This window comes from Alexandromys fortis, unplaced genomic scaffold (assembly GCF_014885135.2).
Source record: "Alexandromys fortis isolate MF-2015 unplaced genomic scaffold, M_Fortis_MF-2015_v1.1 scaffold_88, whole genome shotgun sequence".
NCBI lineage: Eukaryota > Metazoa > Chordata > Mammalia > Rodentia > Cricetidae > Alexandromys > Alexandromys fortis.
Window position 1 is genome coordinate 7,541,150 of NW_026067961.1, and position 22,670 is coordinate 7,563,819.

Consider the following 22,670-nt stretch of genomic DNA (forward strand, 5'->3'; position numbering starts at 1 on the left):
ATAGTTGATGTTCCCCAGGTAAAGCACTGCATCTTTTCAGAAGCTGGGCTGTGCCCACACCTGTTGCTCCTTCCGAAAGATTTAAAGTGAAGTCAACCCCAACTAAAAGGAATGCCCTAGTCTGTCACCAGGGAGCCGCATCAGTGCTGTGTTGTCTCAGTAGGGAAAGTGCTTGTGATTATAGACCAGAACTTGTGATATGATACATTCGTTCTTCCATCTGGAAGTGGCTGTTGGTGGGGGTGGTGTGGGGTAAGTGTTGAGGGCTGTGGAGTTTAGCTGACACCTGAAGCTGCATTCTGTTCTCAGGTACAAAGCTAAACCAGCCCTGGCATCTCTTCCGAGGCATGCATACAGTAGTGAGGACAGGCAGGCAGTACAGTGTTTCCAGCTAGTTCTTTATTTCTACCCAAAGCCTAAGAAGTCTCTTCCAGCATAAAGTGAAAATACAACTAAAGAACCCAATATCTCAAAGAACTATTATTTATTAAAAACCCTAAAATATCAAGAGATTGGTTTGTTTGCTCAAAAAAATTTTTTCTTGAGGTGCTGGAAAGGTGACTCAGTGGTTAGGAACCATGCACTGCTCTTTGAGAGGACCCAAGTTCAGTCCCAGCATCTGTGTTGTGCAGCTCACTGCCGCCTGCAAGTCCAGCTCCAGGGTGTGTTCTCTGGACTCTATGAGCCGTAACATATGCACAGACATTTTCTCCCCACATTTACACATGATTAAACATTGAAACCTTTAAAGATGGCTAATCCCAGCTCTCAGGAGGCAGAGGCAGGCAGATCTCTGAGTTTGAGCCTTGTCTTGTACAGCCAGGACTACACAGAGAAACCCTGTCTCAAAAAACAAACAAACAGAAAGATGATTTCTATGCTGCAAAAGTTAAGACTGCACAGCACTGGTTTGCAAGCCTCGGGAGGTTTTGTATTCTCTCTCGGAGTACACATCTGGCACCATGGTGCTGTAGGCATAGAGCTGCTCTTGTCATTTTTCCCAGTTATCCAGCACTTCACAGAAAGTTTGACTTGGTGCCATCTGCTTTCTGTGATTCACTCATTCATTTCCAGTCAGTAAATGTTGATGGAAAATTTCCTATGAACTCTAGGCTGAAAATACAGCAGGAAATAAGACTGCCCCTAGCCTCGGACCACTCAGGATTAATCAGGGCAGCAGACACAAACTACCATGTAAATAATGATTTACAGAATGATGCTAGATGACCCGGAAGTGATGCGAAGATAGTGTAGTGATGGGTCTGATCAGTAGAAGTGCAGGCCGGGAAATGGTTCAGAGGTCTGCGGAGTCAGGACACACTTTTCTTCTAGAGATGAAGCCTTGAAGTGCAAGTAAGGATTGATCGGGGAAGAGGAAGTCCCCAAAGGGGAGCCTGGCGGAACAGACCAAGCAGAAGAGCTTCTTATAGAGCTCCAGCGTTGCCTAGAGGCCTCCATCTGGCCAGCCCCACTCGTCTTTGAGCTTCACTTATAGACAGTTCAGAAAGCCTTGTGGTTATCCACAGCCACGCAGCTGGCTCAAAATGGTAAAGCCAGATTCAGGCAGCCCATCCTCTGACCCCAGCCCAGCCTCTGCTGTAGAGGGCCCTGCTTGGGCACTAACTCTCTTAGAAACAAGCCACAGAACTAAGTGAAGGGCCTTTGGGCATGGGCCACTCAGAGGAGGAGTTACCTGCTTGAGTCTGTCCTCTCAGCTCCCACAGGCAGGGCTGGTGGGCTAGGAAAACCACGGCAGCCATGCACACAGGCCAGCAGATCCATCATGGTGCCCTCTACTGTACTTTAAAGGTGGAGCAGGGTCTTCTGAAGGGTGAGCAGTAGGCCTAACACTGGGTTCCCTCTGCATGTTTGTCTAGGTTCAGGTTATTAATGAGAAGCCATGTGTTCGTGAGAACAGAGCACTTGACCCAGAAAACAGCAGGGCAGAGTCCCAACCTTGACTCACTGGTTCGATCTCTAGCCTGCCCATGCCTCAGCATTTTCAATCTATAAATAAGAGATTAGATATACCTGTCTGTTAAGTCTGCCTCCTAAGGATGTGAAGCCCAACCAGGGTTATTTTTAATATAGAAGTCATGAAGAGCTATGATGAAGATGGGCAATGTTATCTTCGGGTCATGCTCAGAGTTCCCTGCAGGTGGAGAAACGTGTCCTCCTCTCTGGGCTTTGCTCCGATAACACTGGGGTCTCTCGAATATCCTGACACTACCCAAGGGATAAATCACCCTGGCTTCTTGGAAGTGAGGTACATCCATCCAGCCATCCCAGTTGGTTGAACAGGATCCAGGGGTGTTACTCAGGGATTTTCCCCACTGTTTAGACAACAGGGACTAACAAATGATTTGAAGGGATTAAAAGTGAGATTCTGACCGAAGACTGACCTGAGCCCAGGGAGCTCGCCAGGAACAGAACCCAAGAGTCCAAGAGTTCTGCCTCTGAGTCTGCACTTGGAAGAGACTCTCTGCTTCCTTTGCCATATTTCATCCCATTGAAGGCTTAGATCTCAGCCATCTATGTTTTAAATGACCCAACTTTTGAGCAGATGATAGCAAAGTAAGTCATAAAACTGTGAACGAGTGCTCTTTCCAGTAATCCATCGGCATAGTAGCTTTACAGGAAACACTGGCTTCTTCTCATGTTTATTTGAGCATGGCTTTATTTATAGGGAATCCCCCTCCTTATGTCCTTGCAGATTAAAATATTTCCAAGTTCCTCTTCTTCTTGGGCATTCCAAAAAGACAGCCACCTAACTTTCTTTCCATGTTCCCATGCAGTCAAACAGTCCTCAGGAAGGCAATGGGGGAGGGGTGAAGAGGGCGGAGGACAGCAGTGCCTCTGGCCTCTGCATCCATGTTGTAGACCAGTAACCCCCCCCCCCTGCATTTGTTAACTCTACAAGTATGTGTGGTTTGGAACTGAAACAGGAAGCTTTTTCCAAGGCAGTGTTCTGCTGGCTCAGGGTGCGTCTTTTAGTCTGTGCAGAGTGGGCCACATTCATCTGTTCTCAAGTAAAGTTTGTAAAAATGGCATAGATGCCTGTGGTGCCGTTGGTGCCACGGGAGAGCAGCTGCCACCCTCTGAGCAAACCAGGCCGAGCAGGACAGCCAGCCTTGTGTTTGTCTGGTTCTCTGCCTGAATGCATGGTTCTAAGTGGGGGTGGTGGGGGGTATCAATAGGTGAAGGTGGCACTGCATGCCTGGGCCCACTTCTTCTCTATGTGTTTCTGACTTTGAGCAGCACAGCATGCTGGGAAAGTAGCAGACAGAGATTTATGAAGCCAGGCCCTGGAGTGTCCTCCAAAATATTTCTTCACCTTTTTAGTCAAGACCCCAAAAGGCAGGAGAAATGGGAGTTGGCAGAACTTGAAATATTTAAACCCATTTAGCAAAGCCCAGGAGTGTTGGGCTTATCTGGTTATTTAAGTTAGATAAGGAGGAAGGGAATTTGAAGGATGATGATAGATCAGTGTTTAAGAATATAGCCATCAGGACCGACGTTCATGAATCCCAGGACTCTACTGAGTCCAGAGACAGATCCCAGTTGCTGAGCAGCTTTTGAATAAGCCTGAGTTGGTTTCACAGAGAGGATTTATGTGGGGGCATCTTTGACTTTTTCAGTAAAAACACTCCCAAGACACCACCCAAAATTTATTAATGACAATGTTAATGGCTGGTTGGTGGGAAACCTAATGGCTTTTTCTTAGAATCCTTTTTGGTACAGCGTTTGTACTTTCCTCTGGCGCCCAGGAGTGAGAAAGAACTGCTCCCAGAGCTTCCCCGATTGTGGTGGTACTGCCTTGGGTCCTCTGCCCTGCACTGGTGTTACATTGAGGCGCCCAGCAGGCTTGATTTGACCTGAGCCTTTAGGGACTTCCCAAAGAGCAAAACCTAATAGAACGAAAGGTGTTCACGAAACCACACATGTTCTCAGTTTCCCCAGCTGTGTTCAAGATGGGAAAACAGCATTTCTCTGGAACTTTCTGTTTGGTCTTCAGACTACAAATGAATATTATGATTTTTTTCCATGTTTGTTTTAAGAAGGAAATATTCTCACTTGGTACTCAGTAAAATTAACACTTCTGGACATGTATTGGGTTGTTCAGCCTGTGGCTCCACCTCTCACTTGTTTAAATTTCTGCATGTACCTTCCAGATGAGACCTGTGAGCAGAACCAAGGATGTGGATGTGGGTGTTGACAGGGTGAAGCTGGAGTTATCTGTGTGTTTTGTCTGTGAGGCTCTGCATCCTTTCTTAGGTGGTTTTGTGGGCTAACCTGGTACCCTTCTGCCAATGCCTGAGATCCCATTTTCATGAAGCCAGAACATCATTATCACTTCCAAACAAAGAGAAGGGACTGTCCTGTCTCCTACAAAGCACAGTGGACATCATGACCCACTTCATGTGTCTTCTGCTCATGGCTACACAGTGAGAACCATGGCTTCTCAGTCTTTCATCTTGCTAGACCAGGTGTCTCGGGAGCAGGTGTGGACGTAGTTAGGTCATTTTTTCACATGCCTCAGTCTTCCCTTGCTGCCCTAGAAGCGATGCTGGGAGCTGTGTTAAGGCAGTGGCTGTCTCACTCTGGTCTGAACTCAGGCTGAGGGAATTACAGGAGAAGATATTTTTAAGAAACATCTTAACAGGCCTTCATGCCTTATAAGTTAAAATTCTCTTGCAGTAACACAAGTAGAGAAATCTTATTTTCTGAGACAGACTTCTTCCCTCTTGCTGAACTCTAAATCCTCCCCTCCCCTTCACTCAAAAGGCCCCAGACAATGCCGTCCTCATTGTAGCATGACTTATGGAAAGCTCAGCGCTACTGCTGAGAGAGAAAGGCGAGGTGTGTGTGTTCGTGCTCACATGTATTTGAGAAAAGCCTTCCATTTCTGAAATCCCATGACTCATTTTTATGCAAGATTATCTGTTAGGGGGGGAAAACCACTTTTTTGGTCATGGTACATTATAATCATTTCTAGAAAGGAGAGCGTCTAATTTTTGCCATTTTTGGCATGCCAAGATGACTGACTTCATGGAAACAGCACGATCCTGCTCCCAAAGTAAAAATCAACTGAACTAGGAAAGAGAAAGCGTGTGGCTCAAGCCCAGACCCCGTGTCTCAACCAACATGCCCTTCACAGAGAAAACACCACGGTGGGCTGGACTTCTGCCGTTTGAGAGAGAACCAGTAATCTGATCATCAGTGGTTTGGTGTACGGCATTTACTCTGTCTCCCTGATAGGTCACACACTGAGGCTTATTCTTAGTTATGGATGCCTGGCCTTAGTTTGGCTTGTTTCTAGCAGCTTTTCTTATCTTAAATTATCCTGTGAACCTTTTTTCTCTGGAATTTATCTTTCCTCTGTATATCTCACTTTCCTTCTTACTCTGTGGCTGACTGGATGGCTGACCTCTGGTGTTGTCCTCCTCTTCTTCTTCTCTTGTTCCATGTTCTCCCTCCTCCCAGATGTCTCCTTCTATTTATTCTCTCTGCCTGCTAGCCCCACCTATCCTTGTTTCTTCCTGGCCACTGGCCAATCAAAAAGACTGCTGAGCCTTGCCAGGACAGAGTAAGATGGTTTTGAAAAAATTTCCTGTCTCTGAAAATGGTCTGTCAGTTACTCTAGACCTTAGCCAAAGTTGGTTGCTCCTACATAGAAAATGAGACTTTGGGTGATTTCCCAGGTAGCCAGATGTCTCTGTCATCTACTGCACATTTTAGAAGCTGTTTGATTGCACTTCCTGCCTATTCAAGTAATATTATCTCCCTTCTTAGGCCTTCGATGGGGTTGAAGATTAGATAGTCATAATTACCTTTCTCTTATGAGCTAGCCATGCCCTTTCTAATACAAGACTTGGACTCCTTAGGATAAAATGATTATTAAAACATTTAGCATATACTCCTTGCTTAATATTGTTTATGCTGGTTGTAATTCTAATGTAAAAATTAGAATTGTTTGTTTTTTACATTAGAATTTTTACATTAGAATTACAAATATTGATATTTGTCCTTATTGTATATAGTTTTGTATTATGCTTGGAACTCTCTTATTTAGACAAAAGGGGGAGATGATGGGGAGCCTTCTTTAGCCAGTGGTCTTTAAGAGGCTGGACCAAGTTGGGGCGTGACTTTGGGTACCAAAAAGCTGTGGTCCCGCCCCACTTGCTCTCTTCTTCCCGCGAGTCACCTGGATGTCAGACCCCATTCCTATTTCCTTGCTGTGATCTGTGAGTTCCCTTTTAATAAAGAAACTTTAGAATACTCTATTCAGAGTTAGCTTGAGATTATTTGACTCATTTGACGCATAGACCATCAGGCATTTTAGACAGGCACAGTAACAGCTTCACAGAGTTAAACAAATGCAGCAGAAACAAAGTCACACACCTGAGAATAATACTCTCCAACAGTGGTCTGTTGTGCCTGTGTTCAGTGAGTTCACAGGACTAACATTCGAGGTCTATAGTCTGACCTTCCAGCAAAGTAGTGCCCACAGTTCCCTCAGAGAGAAGTCTGTATTTTGTGTCTAAAAAGGGTAGACAGCCATTTACGGCCTGTGGGAGTCCTCTGCCAAGGCCTCAGAGGCATTATGTTTAGGTTTTGTTGCCTGTCATAAGCTTTGAATCCTTACTGCAGTGGAGTCTTTGTCTGGGACGAGGTTGGACTCTTCTTAAAGATCAACTTCAGGTAGAGCTGAAGCCCCTCTCCCAGAGAGCTTTTAGTGGAAGGAATTCTGAGCTACACAGAATCAATCCCCTGCTGCAGACAGCAGACAATGGGAATTTGGAAATGTGGTAGGGATGAAGGACCATAAGCTTGCAGGAGGAGTGGTGGCGTTACAGTCCCCTTCACCTTCTTTCCGCCTTTCAAATTTCTCACTAATTTGTCTTATCAGAGAGGAATAAAATCAGATCAGTTCTGCATTTTCAGTGGCGGTATACTCTGGGTGAAACAGTCTCACCGTAGTGGACTTATATGATCAAGTCAGTTGACAGTGTTACGAATCAGCATCCTGAGTGGACTAAATGCAGACTGGGAAGTGCTTTCTAGTTAGCGAAGATTTGAGCATGGATGGGGCCTTAGAGCAGGGACCTCCGGGGAACCCCCCCCACTCTGTAATAACCCAATTCTTATATTCATGTACTTATATATGAGCTACAGGTACACAATAGTTTTATATTGGTAATCTCTAATGAGTGTGCAATGGCGTTTTCCAGAACCCCCAACAGAGTGCAGGTAGGAGCAGACATAAGGATTCAGCTGTTTTTGATTAAGCAAGACTCACAGAGATTTGCAAAAATGTAAAACAGTCCCCTCCTCTCACCTTCAGTGACTCTGCAAACACATTAGCAGTGACAGGTATCCCTGTACCTGGTTAATTTCCCTGACAAGCTGTTCTGTTGGAAAATCCAGTGATGATCCCTCCTCTTGCTAATAAACAGCACATATCAGTTATGGTGGATTTATCTGGAATATACGAGGGCAGCAACAGTAACGCCATGCTCCGCTTTGGACTCCTGCCAACCATTGTCAGCCCTCCTGGCTTGTGCCCGAATTTTACTAGGTTTCTCAAAGTAATGATTGGGAAGATTGTATCACATACCAGAAAGACCTCTTATAATAATTTGGCTAATTTAGTCCTTCGCCTTAACCTGCCCAACCCAATAAACTTTCATTTTGGCAACGTAAGTGGTGAGCAGGTCCATCCTGTCAGAGGCCACTTGGTCAGGCTAGCACAGCCCCAGCCGATCTCAGGTAATGGGGGGGACTGTGTCTTGGTTTCACAGTTTATTGCTCGGCCACTCTGTGGCTTTCTGCCCTAGCGAAGCTGGTGCAGCAGGGCCAGCCCACGGCATTTGGATAAACTCTTTGAACTCCTGGAGGGAAGCTGTTTTTATGAGGCTGTTGCTCTGTGTTCACACTAGAGTCAGCTCCTGGTACATTTTCCCCAAACAGACTTCAAACATCAATAATGGCAGGGGCGACCCGGGTCATATCATAAAATTCCCAGCGACCACAGAAAACTTCAAAGTGGGAGAACAGAGCCCCACCTCTTCTTGTGAAGAGCTTGGGTCCTGGGGATCCTGGCTAGAATCCAGTCAGCCTTGCTGAGTAAGGCAAAATGACCAGGGCAGGGCTCATGGGCTCCCTGGATTTTACCGGCTGACCTCGGTAGGAATAACTGACACCTGTCCTCCTACTGTAGAACTAGCTAAGCTGCCACGTGTGCGTGTCTAGAACTTAGAGCAGTGGTTCTCAATCTGTGGGTCACGACCCCACAGGGCTCACATATCAGATATTTCCGTTACAAATCATAACAGGAGCAAAATTGCAGTTCTGAAGCAGCAGTGAAGTAATTTGATGGTTGGGGTCACTACAACACGAGGAGCTGGATTAAAGGGCTGCAGCCTCAGGAAGGCTGAGAAACACTGTCTTACAGGGAAGATGGGAACCTCTGATAGGTTTGGACTGTAGGGGACCCCATTAACTCAGCTCACCAATTCTTGACTTGTGATTTCCCAGACATAGCTGCTTAGTAGTATTGCAAATTGACGACAGGCATTGGTTATTGAACGCTTGTTTCTATGCATGCCATAGGTATTAGGTGAGAATAGGGGAATAACTGGGGACAAACTACTTTGAAGAGTCTTCAGGGAGAGCGTCTCCAAGCTGTTTGGTTTGTGTGTTGATACTATTCATTTATTTTACATGTATGTCTGTGTGCCACGTGCATGTCTGGTGCCCACAGATGACAGAAGAGGGCATTGGATCACCAGGAACTAGAATTACAGTTCTGAGGTGGCATGTAGGTGCAGGAATGGAACCCAAGTCCTCTGAAAGGATGGCCAATGCTCATAATCACTAACCATCTCCAGCACCCTGTTAATGCTCTTAACTCCCTCCTACGTGTACACTAAAGTAAAGGCAAGGTACTTAAAATACACTTGTTTAGTGATTTAATGGCTTAAAAACAGTAAAACTGTGGCCAGGAACCACCCTTATTTGTTTCTAGGTTTACAGCAGCACTTTCAAAACCAAAAGTTCAGTCACTATTTTTAAAGTTACCAGATGAACGAATCTTCAATTATTCAGCTCTTTGTCTCGTGTATTTAGTAACTGTTACTTTGCAGTTGTTGAGAACTATGTTTAAATCCTATGATTTTGGCCTAAACTGTTTTCCTATAGCACACTTTTTCTTTAAAATAAATATCTTAATTTAGTGGGAGATAGCTTCTCTTCGGGGCGACGGAGGCTTGAGATAGGGTCTCACTCATTCCAGAGGCTAGCCTAGAACTCCTGATCCTTCTGCCTCTGTCTCCCAAATTTTGGGATCACAAGCAGTGCCACCACAGACTTTAGCATTTTAACTTTTTTTTTTTTTAAGTCAAAAGACTTTTAAATGTCTCAATAGCTAACTGCAGTCTCTGCCCACCCCTCCCTGTACCTGATTCCTGGTGCTCAACCCCTCCTAATAGGACATAAACAACAGACCCCAAAGCCCAGCCTGGGGCACCAGTATGTTTATTGGGCTTACAGAGCACTTACAGGAGGGGTGTGGGTGACTCCAGAGCTTCCATGCCATCCGAAAGTCTCGCCGAAGCATGGATGCCAATATCCCCTTAGCTGTACAGGTCAAGTGTCCCTCAGTCCCCTTCCACTGTCTGTGCTCTAGCACCCCTGAGACTCTGAGGCTGTGGACGGTTGGGGCACATGTGCATGCAGTTAACTGGGAGAAGCAGATGGGCCTGACTGAGATCCTCCCTACATCCCTCCTGTGGGGGAATAGCAGCAATCAACAGGCCTGATCTTTAAGGTCTCTTGGAAGTAGTTGCGGCTTCTCTGATGAAGATGAAGGATATTGTACTCTGGAATAGCACTCTTCAACAGTTTTATGGTTTCTTCAATTTGGAGGTATCTGTCTCTTTAATTCTAAAGAATGAACAGATATACTGCTAGTCCCTCACCCCATTAGACTTTCTGTTGAAATACACACATGTTCCTTCTTCTTTTCAGTATAATTTGCTCATACTGTTTTGATAAATCAATATCCAGAATTTTGCATTATGACTATATAAATGGTATTCCCAGTGAAGCCACATAGTTTACTATTATAGTTTTCTTTTTACCTTGTTTGGTTTGTTGTGGTCCCCAAGCCCACCACCCCACCCCCAAGTTTCTAACTGCCTTTAGTACTGTTGTTTGCTTAGTTTTCTATTTTTTAATTTCCACATGCCTATTGCTAATTTATCCACAAACTCTTCTCTGTGCATTTGAAGACAACTTAGATGGTTATCAGTTCTTTCTCATGGGAATTCCCCGTAGACCTAGCTCTCATCCACCTTATGAACTGGCCCTCCCTATGGATTGACCCTCCCTGTGGACTGTTCCTCCCCATGAGCTGGTCCTCCCTATGGGCTGGTCCTCCCCATGGGCTGGTCCTCTTCATGGACTGCTCCTCCCTAAGGGCTGGTCCTTCCCATGCTCTGGCCCTCCCTAAAGGCTGACCATTCTGTGCATCATCTCCTGGAGTACTCCTGCTCTAAACATTTTCCTTCTGTTTGTATTTTTCTGTCCTTTTCTTTTCTGAATAGACAGTACTTGGCTGTTACTGATTATCCACCTGTGTCTAAGGCTGAGGAGGGCTCTGGAATGTCATGTGATCATGACCTAGTGGAGCCCATTGGCTGAACTCTGTCATGAGGAGGAGCGGGCCAGATGGGTGTCTGAGGAGATCTGCAGGTCCAGCTCCTCCTCATACAGCCTTCAGCCCAGTCCTCCTGCTTTCACCGCCTCACACACACCTCCCTGCTCCTCCTTTATACCCAGGCCTTCAGGGCTCCTTGGGGCCTTCGTCTTTCGGAAATCTAGCAAGTTCTACCATACTAATTAGTTCACTGCGATGTGGCTTCCTCTCCCTCAGGCTTACATTTCATCACCGTGTGTCCATCTGTGTTTTGGCTTCTAAAACTTGTTGACACCTTTCTCCATTTGAGTGTGTGCCATGTTCAGTCTTCTGCTTTTACTTTTGGGGAGCAGTCCCTAGACTAGATCTGCCATATATAATCAAAACCCCCATAATGCCGACTTGATGCTAATCCATCCATCCCTAGTGCTGTCCTTTCCCTAGTAGTTGTGGTATGAGATGGTTTCCTGAAACCCAGGGCTCACATCCCATTATACTTTGGTAGTGTTAACGCAGAATAACATTGCTAGCATTTAGAAGCCTTTCTTGTGACCCAGGCCCAGTTCTCTGTGGTTTACATGGGTTATCTCAGTTCACCATCACAGCAACTGTGGGACATCTACGAAGGAGAGCAGTCTGTGGCCCTTCTCTCAGAATGATTGTTGCCAGTCTGACCCCAGCTTCGAGTCTGGTATTGCTCTTTAATCTTTCTTTCTGTGTGTTGTAAAGGAACAGGTTGTAGAAGGCTCTTGTCAAATCCAAGGGACATGAAAGAACAGCACACCCGATGGTAGTGACATGGGCCTGTCACCACCCCTCCTTGAACCATAAAAGCTATTCAGAGGGGCTGGCAGCTGGTGAGCGACTTCCTTAGATCCTGGGTGCTGATGGGTGTTTGTAGTTTGCAAGGGAAGTCGCTGAAAGTTTTCTTATCTTGACACTCGGAGGGCAAGAGGTCTTTCTTCAAAGAGAGGGGCTTGTCTCAGAAGGAGAGTGGGAAGAACATAAACCCACGGGTTCTGTCTTCCTGGTGCTGGACAGACATGTGACAGCCAGTGAGAAAAGAGAGCAAGCTCCAGGCGCTGGTGGCTTCCACATCTCTGTGGCACAAGGCCCTGTTGGCAGCCCATGATTTGAGTCAGTGTCCTGCCCCTCGGCCTGGAGCAAACGTTTTCCCCTCAATCTCACTTAATCGAAGGTGAGATCGCTTTGACTCATAAGGACTAAGGATAATAATACCTACCTCAGCGGGTGGTGATGTGGATTGAGTTATAGAATAGATATAAAGCATTCAGCCCGGCACATTGCAGCTCACTGCTGCAGCTCGAGCAATGACATTTATTTCAGTGGTCTCTCCTGAGTGTGCAATGTACAACAGAAGTGAAGCAACAGTTGTGTCAGTCTGAAATCTGGCCGACTCCTCTCCCTACTGTGAATCTTGGGATTTCTATGTTGTGCTTGGTTTTTGTCCTCCTTGTTCTCGTCACATAAGTCAACAGCTAAATCAGGCCTAGGAACCTGGCTGGAACTGCTGCCTGGCAGGTCTCACCTGGGCTCTTAGCCCACATTCAAGAACTCTACTGGAGAAGGTGTGCAGAGGCCATGAACCTTCCCTGAACTCACTTGTGACGAACAGGTGACCCCAAACTGTTATTAGTGTGTGCTGTAAATGAGATGCCTCTGGGATCCAGCAGAGTTCAGCCAAAGGCCCCACATGACATGGAAATCTGCCCTAGAGCTAGTCTTGTCGGGTAAGAATTATGTAGCAAATGTCTCCAAACACTGGCATCTGTGTCTGCTGGGTACAGGGCACCCGAGCCTGATGGAGTGCTTACGGAAATGTGGACAGGGCATGCGACGGTGACAGCTGACAGACTGGTTTTTGGCCCCTGTTGCATATCTAGCTCTTTGGATAAACAGCTTTAAAAGCATTACATGGTTTGGAAAGCATTCTTCAAAAAACGGTTATATTTTCCAGACGCATGACAATCTACGGCTCAGTGTTGTGTAAGGGTTTTAAATTGTACATCCAGATTCCTCTCCAGCAGGGCTCTCGTCACTGTTGAGGGCTGTGCATCTGAATCTGCTGGACAGTCAGTCCTCTCACTCTATTGCCATTTAGGTTGGGCTCCCTAATATCTGCCTAGAAACAAAACACAGCAGCATACTCGAGTTCAGGGCTAAGTGTTTAGGATGAAAAACTGTTTCATTTTACCTCAGTGTGTTTGGCTCTTTAAAAACCTCCCCATCATGTCCTCTCTTCATAATTTGGCAGAATAGAGGTGGTGGGTAGCTTATTCTACTGCTCTGAGCCCTTGAAGAACTTTCTCTAGGCTATAAATGCTCATTCCCAATTCACTTGAAACCTCATCCTCCCTCTTGGCCTGCTCCCAGAAATTTAACTCATCACCTCTTGAGCTTCCTAGAAAATTCTGAATGACAAGGTAAGTGGCTCTTGGGACATGGCATTCAGGCCTGGCATTTTTTCTGGGTCCCTTCTGAACCATACAGTAAATACAAAGTGTTCTATCTAGTGACAATTTGAAGAAAAAATTTTTTTTCAAATCAAAGTCAAATATACTCCAGACTTTTTAAGTTTCAGGGAAGGAGTCATAGGGTTGTTGTTCCCAGATTGCAGTGGGAGAGCTGATGGACAGCTGGGAATGTCATCCTGATTTATTGTGTTGAAGTGACAGTAGTCACTTCATGCTCTTTTAACATACCTGTGCAGGATCAGTCTCTCCTCGACTCATCTCTGTGGTCAAAATGCCCTGTGTGGATGTTCTCTTCGGGTGTCAGTGCAGGTAGCTCTCATCATGAGAACCAGGGTTGCAGACTGAGGGCCCCAAATCCCAGTTCCCATCTGTTTGCAGATTTGTGAGATAGCTTTGTCCACTCTCACCCCCTACCCAGGTCATTGTGTCCAGTGGCAAAGGGGAGAGGGTTGTCTGTGTCCTGGTCACATGTGTGTGGCATAGTGAACACCTATTGAGTTCTCTGTGGGAACATCAGAGAGTAGACTTCTTCCAAGATTGGCTCTCCAGATATGGGAAGAAAGTCCATGAGAGATGTAAAAGTTAAGTTCAGTACTGTTGTGTTGAAATTAAAGGCATCAAGTCAGTCTGGGCTGTGTGGCACTAAAGCATCCCTCAGCTGCTGTGGCTCTCGTCCTGTGCCCAGCTGGACTAGCCCTCTTCAACTGGTAATATCTGATCAGCCAGAAGATTTGAATCATGGGCCCAGCCTACCTGTCACTGCGTCAGCCCTTCCTCTGAGTTCTCACAGACACCTCTGAGAAACAGATACACCAGGCTAGCTCAAACTGGTGGAGTGGGTCACTGCAGCCTACATAAAATGTAATGTCCAGGAGCCTCTGTAAATGGACCACTTTCCACATTATCCTCCCTTGAAGAGGTACTTGAATATTCACAGTGTTTTGGTTTTTTATTTTCATTTTTTTAAGCTGCTGGTCAACATCAAAACAAAATAAAGACCTTGAGAGGCATTTTAGAAAGGGTGGATGTGTATGTTGTTTGCAAGCAAATCCCAAATCTATTTCCTCTTGGTCCCCAAAACCCATATATCATAGCAGTGCTTCTTGTCCTAACTGTGTCAGACATAGGTAGCAATGTCAAGGAGCTGGTGGAAGAGGTAGCCCATGGACGGCCAGGAGGGACAGGTGAACAGTGGTGAGTCTGCAGGCAGTAGCTCTCGCCATATGATTGGCTGCTACTGCCGCTGGGGTAAGTAACTTGTGTGCCTACATTTTCAGAGTCTGGTTGCCTTGTTTGCTTTTGATTAAATGTCCCTGGAATATTGTCATAAAGTGATCTTAAGATAGAAAAGGTCCAACAGGAAGTGGAGGTATTGAGTCCACTGCTTTTAAGTTCTCCATGTCAGTGTTGGGTGATGATAGACTGTTATTCTCAGGGACCGGCCAGAGACTACTGATACATGGAGTCTCCCTGTGGGCCAAACCAGACCTCTCTAAAGGGGCTGCACTCACTAACTCGTATTGACCTGACCCATGTGACAATGTAATGTAAGTGCTCTGTTGACTGCCCTTGGAGAGGTGAGGTGTCCTTAGAGTCAAAGCTAACTGAACACTGACCACATATGTAAGCAAGTAGAGACAAGTTCTACGGATTATGCATTTCTCTTGAGAATTTCCTTGATGAGCCTATCTTTTTGTTACTGCTTGTTTTCTGGCTCACGTGGTTCTTTGTAACATTTTTAGCAAATAGAAATAAAGATATGCAGAAGAGGGATTCTATTTTTTTTTTTTTTTTTTTATTTTTGAGACAGGGTTTCTCTGTAGCTTTTTGGTTCCTGTCCTGGAACTAGCTCTTGTAGACCAGGCTGGCCTCGAACTCACAGAGATCCGCCTGCCTCTGCCTCCCGAGTGCTGGGATTAAAGGCGTGCGCCACCACTGCCTGGCAGAAGAGGGATTCTAAAGAGCAAGAGATAGTGTTTTATGGTCCATTCATTTCCAGGCTCTGCCCATGGACCCCGAAAAGGTGCTTCAGGTGTTGGGATGACAGATTCACTGCCTTGTCAATCTCTCAGCATTGGTACATGGACAAAGACGCCTTTGAGGGAAACCAAGAATGCCCCTCAGAAATATGAGGCTTGCTTGAATGAAGGAGCGAGCAGCTTCAGCTTGAAGCAAATCCTGGCTTCACCAACTTCCTCTGAGGAATTCTGCCTCATCCCAGAGTTAAAACATGCCCATGGGCATGCTGTCACTGGTAGAGTCTGATTTTCTTTTCAGATGGTTTGGGCATCGTCAAAGTTTGTCCAGTCATCAGTGATGCCCGGCAGTGATGCCCTCAGAGGCTTTCTGCCTGGTCTTCTTGGGGTGTCTTTGGTCAATCTTGACTTTGGTTATTTTTTTCCCACCTCTCTGTGCCTCCTGCTCTTCTTTCTCTTATGCTTGAACCCTGGTTAGAAGAGTTCTACTAACTATTCTAGACCTCCAATTTCATCCTGGCAATGTCATTACACAGAGGGCAGCAGGCACATGTGAGGAGCCACAGTTCCTGGCAGACTGCTGGGAGAGCTGGGTGAACCTCTGGGCTCAGCTTCCCTTTCCAGTTTGTGCACATTCTCCATCAGTGGGGGAGCACAGATGGATAGCTGGAGTCAGGCAAGGAGGGCATTCTTCTTCATGGGTAGACCCTCCAACCAAATGAAGCCCTGCTGGAACAGGCTGACTACCCAGCTCTGTGTAGGCTAATCAGAGATCCTGGGTTCAAGGCAAAGGAATGAATTTATTCAGAAGATCTGATACCTGGGACCTTCTGCTTGGTTCCATAATACCAACTGTCCAACAGACATGCCAGCGTACATGTGTGTACATGTGAACACACACACATACACACATGTGTGGTACTCATGTATCCCACTTCGGTAGTCAAGTCCTGAAAACTGCTTTTTTCTGTATTAGAAGTATGATCAGCGGGTAGTCAGCGTTTGTACTCCAGAAGACTAGAAGATGGCTGTAGATAGAATATGCCTGCTTCTGGTGTCCTGGCTGAGTTCAAGTGCAGGTTCAAATACACGAGGACTTGGTGGCTGTTTTACAGGAAGTTTGCCAGGGATCAGGCTGATGATTTTGCTTTTGTGAGAACAAAGTGAAGTCGTGCGTTGAAGAGCAGTTCGGGGCCTATATACAGGGGCCCAGAGCCTGCTGGGATGGGGTTTACACTCGGGCTGTCCTTTTGCCCTTCCACTGAACTCTCTTCATTTCAGCCATGAGCAAACAGTCAGGGCCTGAACTAACAACCCTGCAGTCCTCCGAAGCACGGCTCTCTTACAGTACCGAACAAAGGGAGGGAGGGCCGCGTGGGCCGGCCGGGCCGTGGAATGCAGCTTCAGGGTTCTGCTCCATAAATTTAACCAGCACGACGAAAAGAAGATAATATGAGCCTTCGTGATGATCTGAAAGGGGGAGGCTCTGTGTCCCATTGATTGCGGTCTGGCCCGTTGCCAGGCCCAAGCCTGACCGACAGTTGAACCATATCGTTAAGGCGTGTAATACAGCTCGAGTCTTGTACTGCCGCCAATGAGTACATATCCACAGGGCAAAAGTTTATAAAGAGTTGAGGCTGTCCTGCTTAACCCTCTCACACGGCATGTAATAGACCCAGCTGCCATTCAGAACCTGCCCATCTGAGGTCACACAGGGAAGCCCACATGCTTCCTTTCTTCAAACAGCATTTCAGGTCTGGGGAGAGGGAAGGAGAGCTACTCTGAGGGGGTCACAGTGCTGGAATGTTCCCCTCTGGAGCAGCTACGCAGTCTGCCTCCTTCCCTCCCCCAGCCCCCAGCCCAGAAATGGGACACCATGGTGCTTTCTTCCGAGTGGCTCTCTGTTTGCAGTATAATGTTGCTGAAGGAAGCGGGGCTGACACAACAGGAAACCTAGCCGTCTCCGAGGAGGCTGTGCTGGTGGCAAAGTGGTTGATGCCTGGATGCCATATCTTTTCATAGCATTGCTGAGGTTCAAGGTGATTCTTGCTCCCTTCTGTACTGCCCCACCACTCAGGGCTGTGACTGTGAATGACTTCTCTCTGGCTCCTTGAGGCCCCGTCCTCCATGCTGATCAGAGCAGGCGGAAGGCTGACTTGTGGAATGGTCTGGTGTTGCAGGTAGCCTCAAAGAAACTCTGCCCCCTCACCAGGAAGGGCATGGGGAAGTAGATATCCCAGCAAGGCCCAGGCAGCCTGAGTTCTCAGAAGGAATAGTGAATTGAGCAGGTCTGTAGACAGAAGGGATTTAATTAATGTAGCCATAAAGGAAGGCTACCTGTATTCGGAGGTCCTGAGAGGGAAAGTGGGTTGGGATAGTTTCATCCTGTTTGTCAGTCCATCACATTCCTTAGCCCAAGTGGGGCCCTTGCACATATCATTTCCAGAGCATAGAGGGATCCTGGGCTATTGTGGCTCCTGTCCAGAAACCAGGTCACCAAGCTCTGTGCCCAGGAGCTGCGGCACTCCCTTCCACACCCAGAATCTGCCCATCCCAGAAAGGAGCAGTGACACTCCCTGACTGCGGCCTTGTTTCTGCTCTGCCTTTCAGAAGTTCATCTTTATCTGCTCATCACCTGGGAGCTCCAGCTGCTACACAGCTGGCACAGGAAGCCTCTGCGTAGGATGTCGAGTCAGATGTGCTCAGCATGCTGTGACCTCCTTGGGAGGCCAGGGGATTTCTGTTTATTTTGGTACTGTGGGTTGAGTAAAAAGGCTTTAGAGGTGGAAGAGACACAGTGGCCAGCCAGCCTTTTGAGACTTTTGGGTCTTTGGTTAGTCACGCTTCCACTGTCAAGGTGCTCTGAAGGCCTCAGGAGGCCCTGGTGGTGACTCCAGCGTGGAGGGTGTTGTCATCTGGACTCCATCACACGATTGCTAAACCTAAATGGCTTGTGTCTCTTCATCGTGCATGTGAGGCCAAGTTGTATGAAGAAATTCTTCTGCTCTTTGGATTTCTTTGGTTCTGTTTAATAATCACTGATGATGCCGTGAGTTAGCCAGATGCTAACTAGGGTTTATAGAGATTCTTATCAGTCACAGCACCAGAAAGTCCTCAGTGGTTTATGTGCCACATAGAGGGAAGCTCTGTCCCGGCTCCCTGGTCTGAGCAATCCTTCGGAAAGGGAACTGCAAAGAGCTAGGACTGAAGAGTCACTTGAGGCTTCCAGGGTGACTCACCCTTTGTCAGCGGCAGAGCTGCTCTAGGCTCCCTTGTGCCTCTCCCTCCCCAAGGAACTTGGTAATTGGACAGCCACATGCTTGCCCTCACTCTCTGCTGTCTGTGGCTGGGTCCAGAAGGAAAAAGGAACCCTCAGTTTCAGAAAGAGGTGGGAGCAGAACTTTTGTGTCCTTTGTTAGGTATCAGAGGAGGTACAACTGCACCTGCCTGGGCAGGTGGGCAGGGTCTAATGCCCCCCTCTGTCTGGATCCCAGCCCTGTGTGCCCTCGCACAGGGAACCAATTAGAAAGGCACATGCTGGGTGTGAGCAGTGGTTGGCACCAGATCTGGGAGATTTTGCTTACTTGCCCCATCTGTCTGGCAGGGTCTAGCATCTTACCCTTGTCTCTCTGGCTCATAACACATTTTTAACACAATTTGCATGTGCTTTTTTTCCCCCTGGGCCTGTACAGACAGCCCCCACCCCTTCCCCAGGCCAACAATCCAAATGAATTCAGTCTCACTGGCTCTTGTCTCCTAAGGGGACAGGCTCTGGGGAGGTTTGGTATCACCTCTGACCCAGGGGTGCATCTGATCTTTATGGAACCTCAAAATGTACCTGGGATGACCCAAACCCTTATCTTTCATTTTGATCTCTTTCCACCTGGACCATTAATTCTGCTTTCAAAGGAGGTCGGGAAGTGAGGAGCATTTCAAAGTGAGGTTGATTTGGTCTCTTTTGAGCGTGTCTTCTGGCTCATGCTCTGCCCTGATGAGAATCAGAAGGGACAGCCATAAGCCCCTTCAGTCTCATGGATCTGCAGCTGGAGAGCCTCAAAACCAGTTCCAGATGTCACTTCTCCCTTTGCCGATGGGTTGAGACTGGGGCATGCTGGGAGGCAAGCTGCTTGTGCTGTTACCCATTCTTACAGTTTGCAATGGCTGTTTTACCTGGGGGACTCTTTAACAACTGTACCATGCATACCACGGGCCCTGTGGGGCCTGCCAGCACCTCCAGCTCCTCTGTCAGAGGGCATTACTTTGAGCTTGCTGGCTCCCATATGCAGGAACAGACTCCTGCCGCTCAGGGTCGGAAAGTGAGGCAGTGCTGCAAAAGTAAAGTTTGTTCTTGGGCCACGGAGTGTCCTGGAGGCAGCTGCAGCTTGGCAAAGTCACATCCATGGCTCTCCCCACTGCGTCCAGGAGAAGGTGGAACCTGGCCAGGCTGTGGGAGGAGACATGAATAATGATGGTCACTCCCCTTCGAGTGCCCCTTCTCCAGAAGAAAGCTACTCAGCAGCTACTTCCCCCACCTCACGTAGCCCTCGTGCTGTGCGTTTCTATGGTGGAACCCTGGGCCTATCTGTGGTTTCACTGTGCGTGTGCTTTAGACTTTGCTCTTTAAGCTCAACTGCATCCTGAGTCATAGTGGATATTTTTTTAAGAAAACATAGTCTTAGTGTTTAAGTAAAATAGCATGCAATATATATTCATTGACATTTGGGGCTCTGCTGGTTGAGTCAGCTCTGTGATCTCTGCAGCAAGCCACTGAGATGGGTGCTGTCATTATCTCCCGTCTCCTTGCCTCCAGAGTGTGAGCAGAACTCAGCATAACCAACCCATTGTTAATAATCACCAAAAAGTTACTAATGTAACCCCATCAGACACCTCCCTGCATGTCTGTATGTGCAATGCACAGAGATACAAATATGTGCAATATATAAGTGTTACATAAATGTGTGTGTGTGTGCGCGCGCGCGTGCGTGCGCGCGCGCACATGTATGTATATTGGGGAGGCTCAAGCGTCCTAACTCAACCTAGCTCTGTTACCAGGCTGTACTTGCAGCCCCAAGTACAAACGTTGATGTTCACTGAAAAACACCTTTGCATTCCAAAAGCCAGTTATTTGAACAGTTATGTAATATATTCCAAATATTCCATGATATACTTGGTTTGGTCATTACAGACTCTTGCCACTTTTCACATTCCAAGTGTTACCTGTAATTTTCCTCTCAATGCTGTCCTGGATTGGTGCTGTGTGTTTTCTGTAGTGGCACATTACAGTTTGCTTCCGAGGAAGGGGAAGCGGTTTGTGCTTGATCCACAGGCTGAAGTGGAGCATTTCTCCAGCTCACTGCCTGCTCATTCACTCAGAGCAGGAGTCACAGTTTTTATAGGGTAGCTGCTGTGATGGACAACACAGGAAGAAGCAGGCTTCATCTTTTAAGCCTGCCAATCAGAGCAAATGTCCCAACGTTGCTGTCGTTCACACTTCTCTGCAAGTTAACCATGCTGAATCATCTTCTGCATTTCTGTTGGCTGTTTTCTTCTCCCCATTCATGAATTCCTTTTTATATTCTCTGTCCCAGTCCTTTTAAAAACCTCTTGGTATGGCTTTGTTGGCAGAATGCATTCCTGGTCAACACAGAGCCCCGGGTTTGAGCCCCAACACTACAGAAAGCCAGGCACAGTGCTCATCTGTAATCCCAGCACTTGGGAGACAGAGGCAGGAGGATTAGAAATTGAAGGTCATCTTCTGCAACATAGCAAGTTTGAGGCCAACCTGGGCTACATGAGACCTTGTCTTGTAGGAAAGGGCCAGATATTTGAGAGATTTGAAGGACCTGTGAGAATAAAATAGTATTTTTTTAAGAGAAGAAGAAAACCTTAGCGCCTAGTATTCCTTCCTCTTTAGTGCGCTTGCTGTGGTTTTCCCCACTCTGTCAGCAGTAGCCATGCGCCAACCCTCATCAATGTAAGTGCATGTCCTCCTTCTAGATGCTGGTAAAATGAAGTTTAGCTACTGGCAGGTCCTATCCGTGTGCATTGGAGTCTGTGCCATGGCTGTGAAAGCATGCTGTCACTCTGCCTGGAATAGAGCCAGTTGCTGCAACTCTAGAAAAGGGAGTGCTGGTGGATGTTTTGGTTGTGTGGGGTGTGACCTGTTGATTGTTTTTTTGGGTTTGTTTTTTTTTTTGTTTTGGGTTTTTTTTTTTTTTTTTGGTCTTGTTATTTGTTGCCTACTGTTCTTAAGTATTTGTTTACAACCTGTTCCTTCTGGCCTTACAGCAGGCTCCTTCTTGATGCCAGGCCTTCCCAAAAAGCTGTGGCAGCCATTCCAAGGCTGCAGAGTGGAGCACTCACACTAGCTCCTGCACTCACTCATCTGTGGTCATCAAGAATGTAGACTGTGGGGTGCTGTGTGACAGACTTTTCCTGGGGAAAAACGACACACTCATCAACTCACCCCAGATAGGGAGCTCACAACAGACCAGTGGGTTTTATTGGCACTTGCAGGAGCAGAAATGGCTCAAAGACTGCTTTGTCACCAAAATCCAGCCCAGCAGAAAAGCTGAGAACCTGGAATGCACTGCACACCTTGCAAGCGGCTCGACAGGCTGGAGGTGTCCTTTCCAGGTAGCTCGGTAGGCCGAAGCCTCTTCAAGGCAACTCAGCCGGTTTCTGCTTCTTTTAGACTGGTTGGCTGGCCTCAGAGGCTTATTTGTAGCTTGGCGTGTCCAAGGTTGATTCGCCTGCAGTCTCTACTGTTTTTACTGTTTACTCTTGGGGAGGGAGGGACCTAGTGAATCTGAGTTTTGGGGACTCCCTGAAACTATTTTGAATTGCTTACCTTATCTTAAGGAACTTCCCTTTAAGATGGGTTCTTTCCATCTCAGAGGAAACCACTACACAACAAGGAGCTAGAGAGTTGGCTCAGAAGTTGAGAGCACTTGATGTTCTTGCCTAAGTCCCGGGCTTCATTCCTAGCACCCACATAGCAGCTCACAACCATCCTAACTCCAGTTCCAGAGCATCTGATACCCTCTTCTGCCTCTGTGGGTCCCAGACACCCATGCAGCATACTACATACATGCAGACACAGCACTCGCACACATACAAGAAAGTAAGCAAATATTTAAAAAGGGTATAGGCCTTGAGCACAGGGGAGATGGCTCTGGTGGCAATGTCCTTGAGGAGCTGAGTTCAGATACCCAGGGCCCATGTAAAAGACACATGCAGCATCTCCACCTGTAATCTCTGCACTGGGTAGGTGAATTTCTAAAACCTGTTGGCCAACTAGCCAGCCATGTCCATGACCTCCAGGTTCAGTGAGAGACCCTGCCTCAAAAATTAAGGTGGAGAACAACAGAGTAAGACATCCAATGTCAACTTCTGACCTCCTGTGTGTGTGTATGTGCACACATATACATATATGATAGTCTCTCTCCTCTCTCTCTCTCTCTCTCTCTCTCTCTCTCTCTCTCTCTCTCTCTCTCTCTC

At 47.0% G+C, this 22,670-nt stretch overlaps 1 protein-coding gene across 5 annotated transcripts in view; it reads left to right on the forward strand.

Moving 5' to 3' along the window:
- The window catches only part of Vps13d (vacuolar protein sorting 13 homolog D), a 221,120-nt gene that overhangs the window by 179,356 nt on the left and 19,094 nt on the right, over positions 1-22,670 (forward strand). The window lies entirely within an intron of this gene.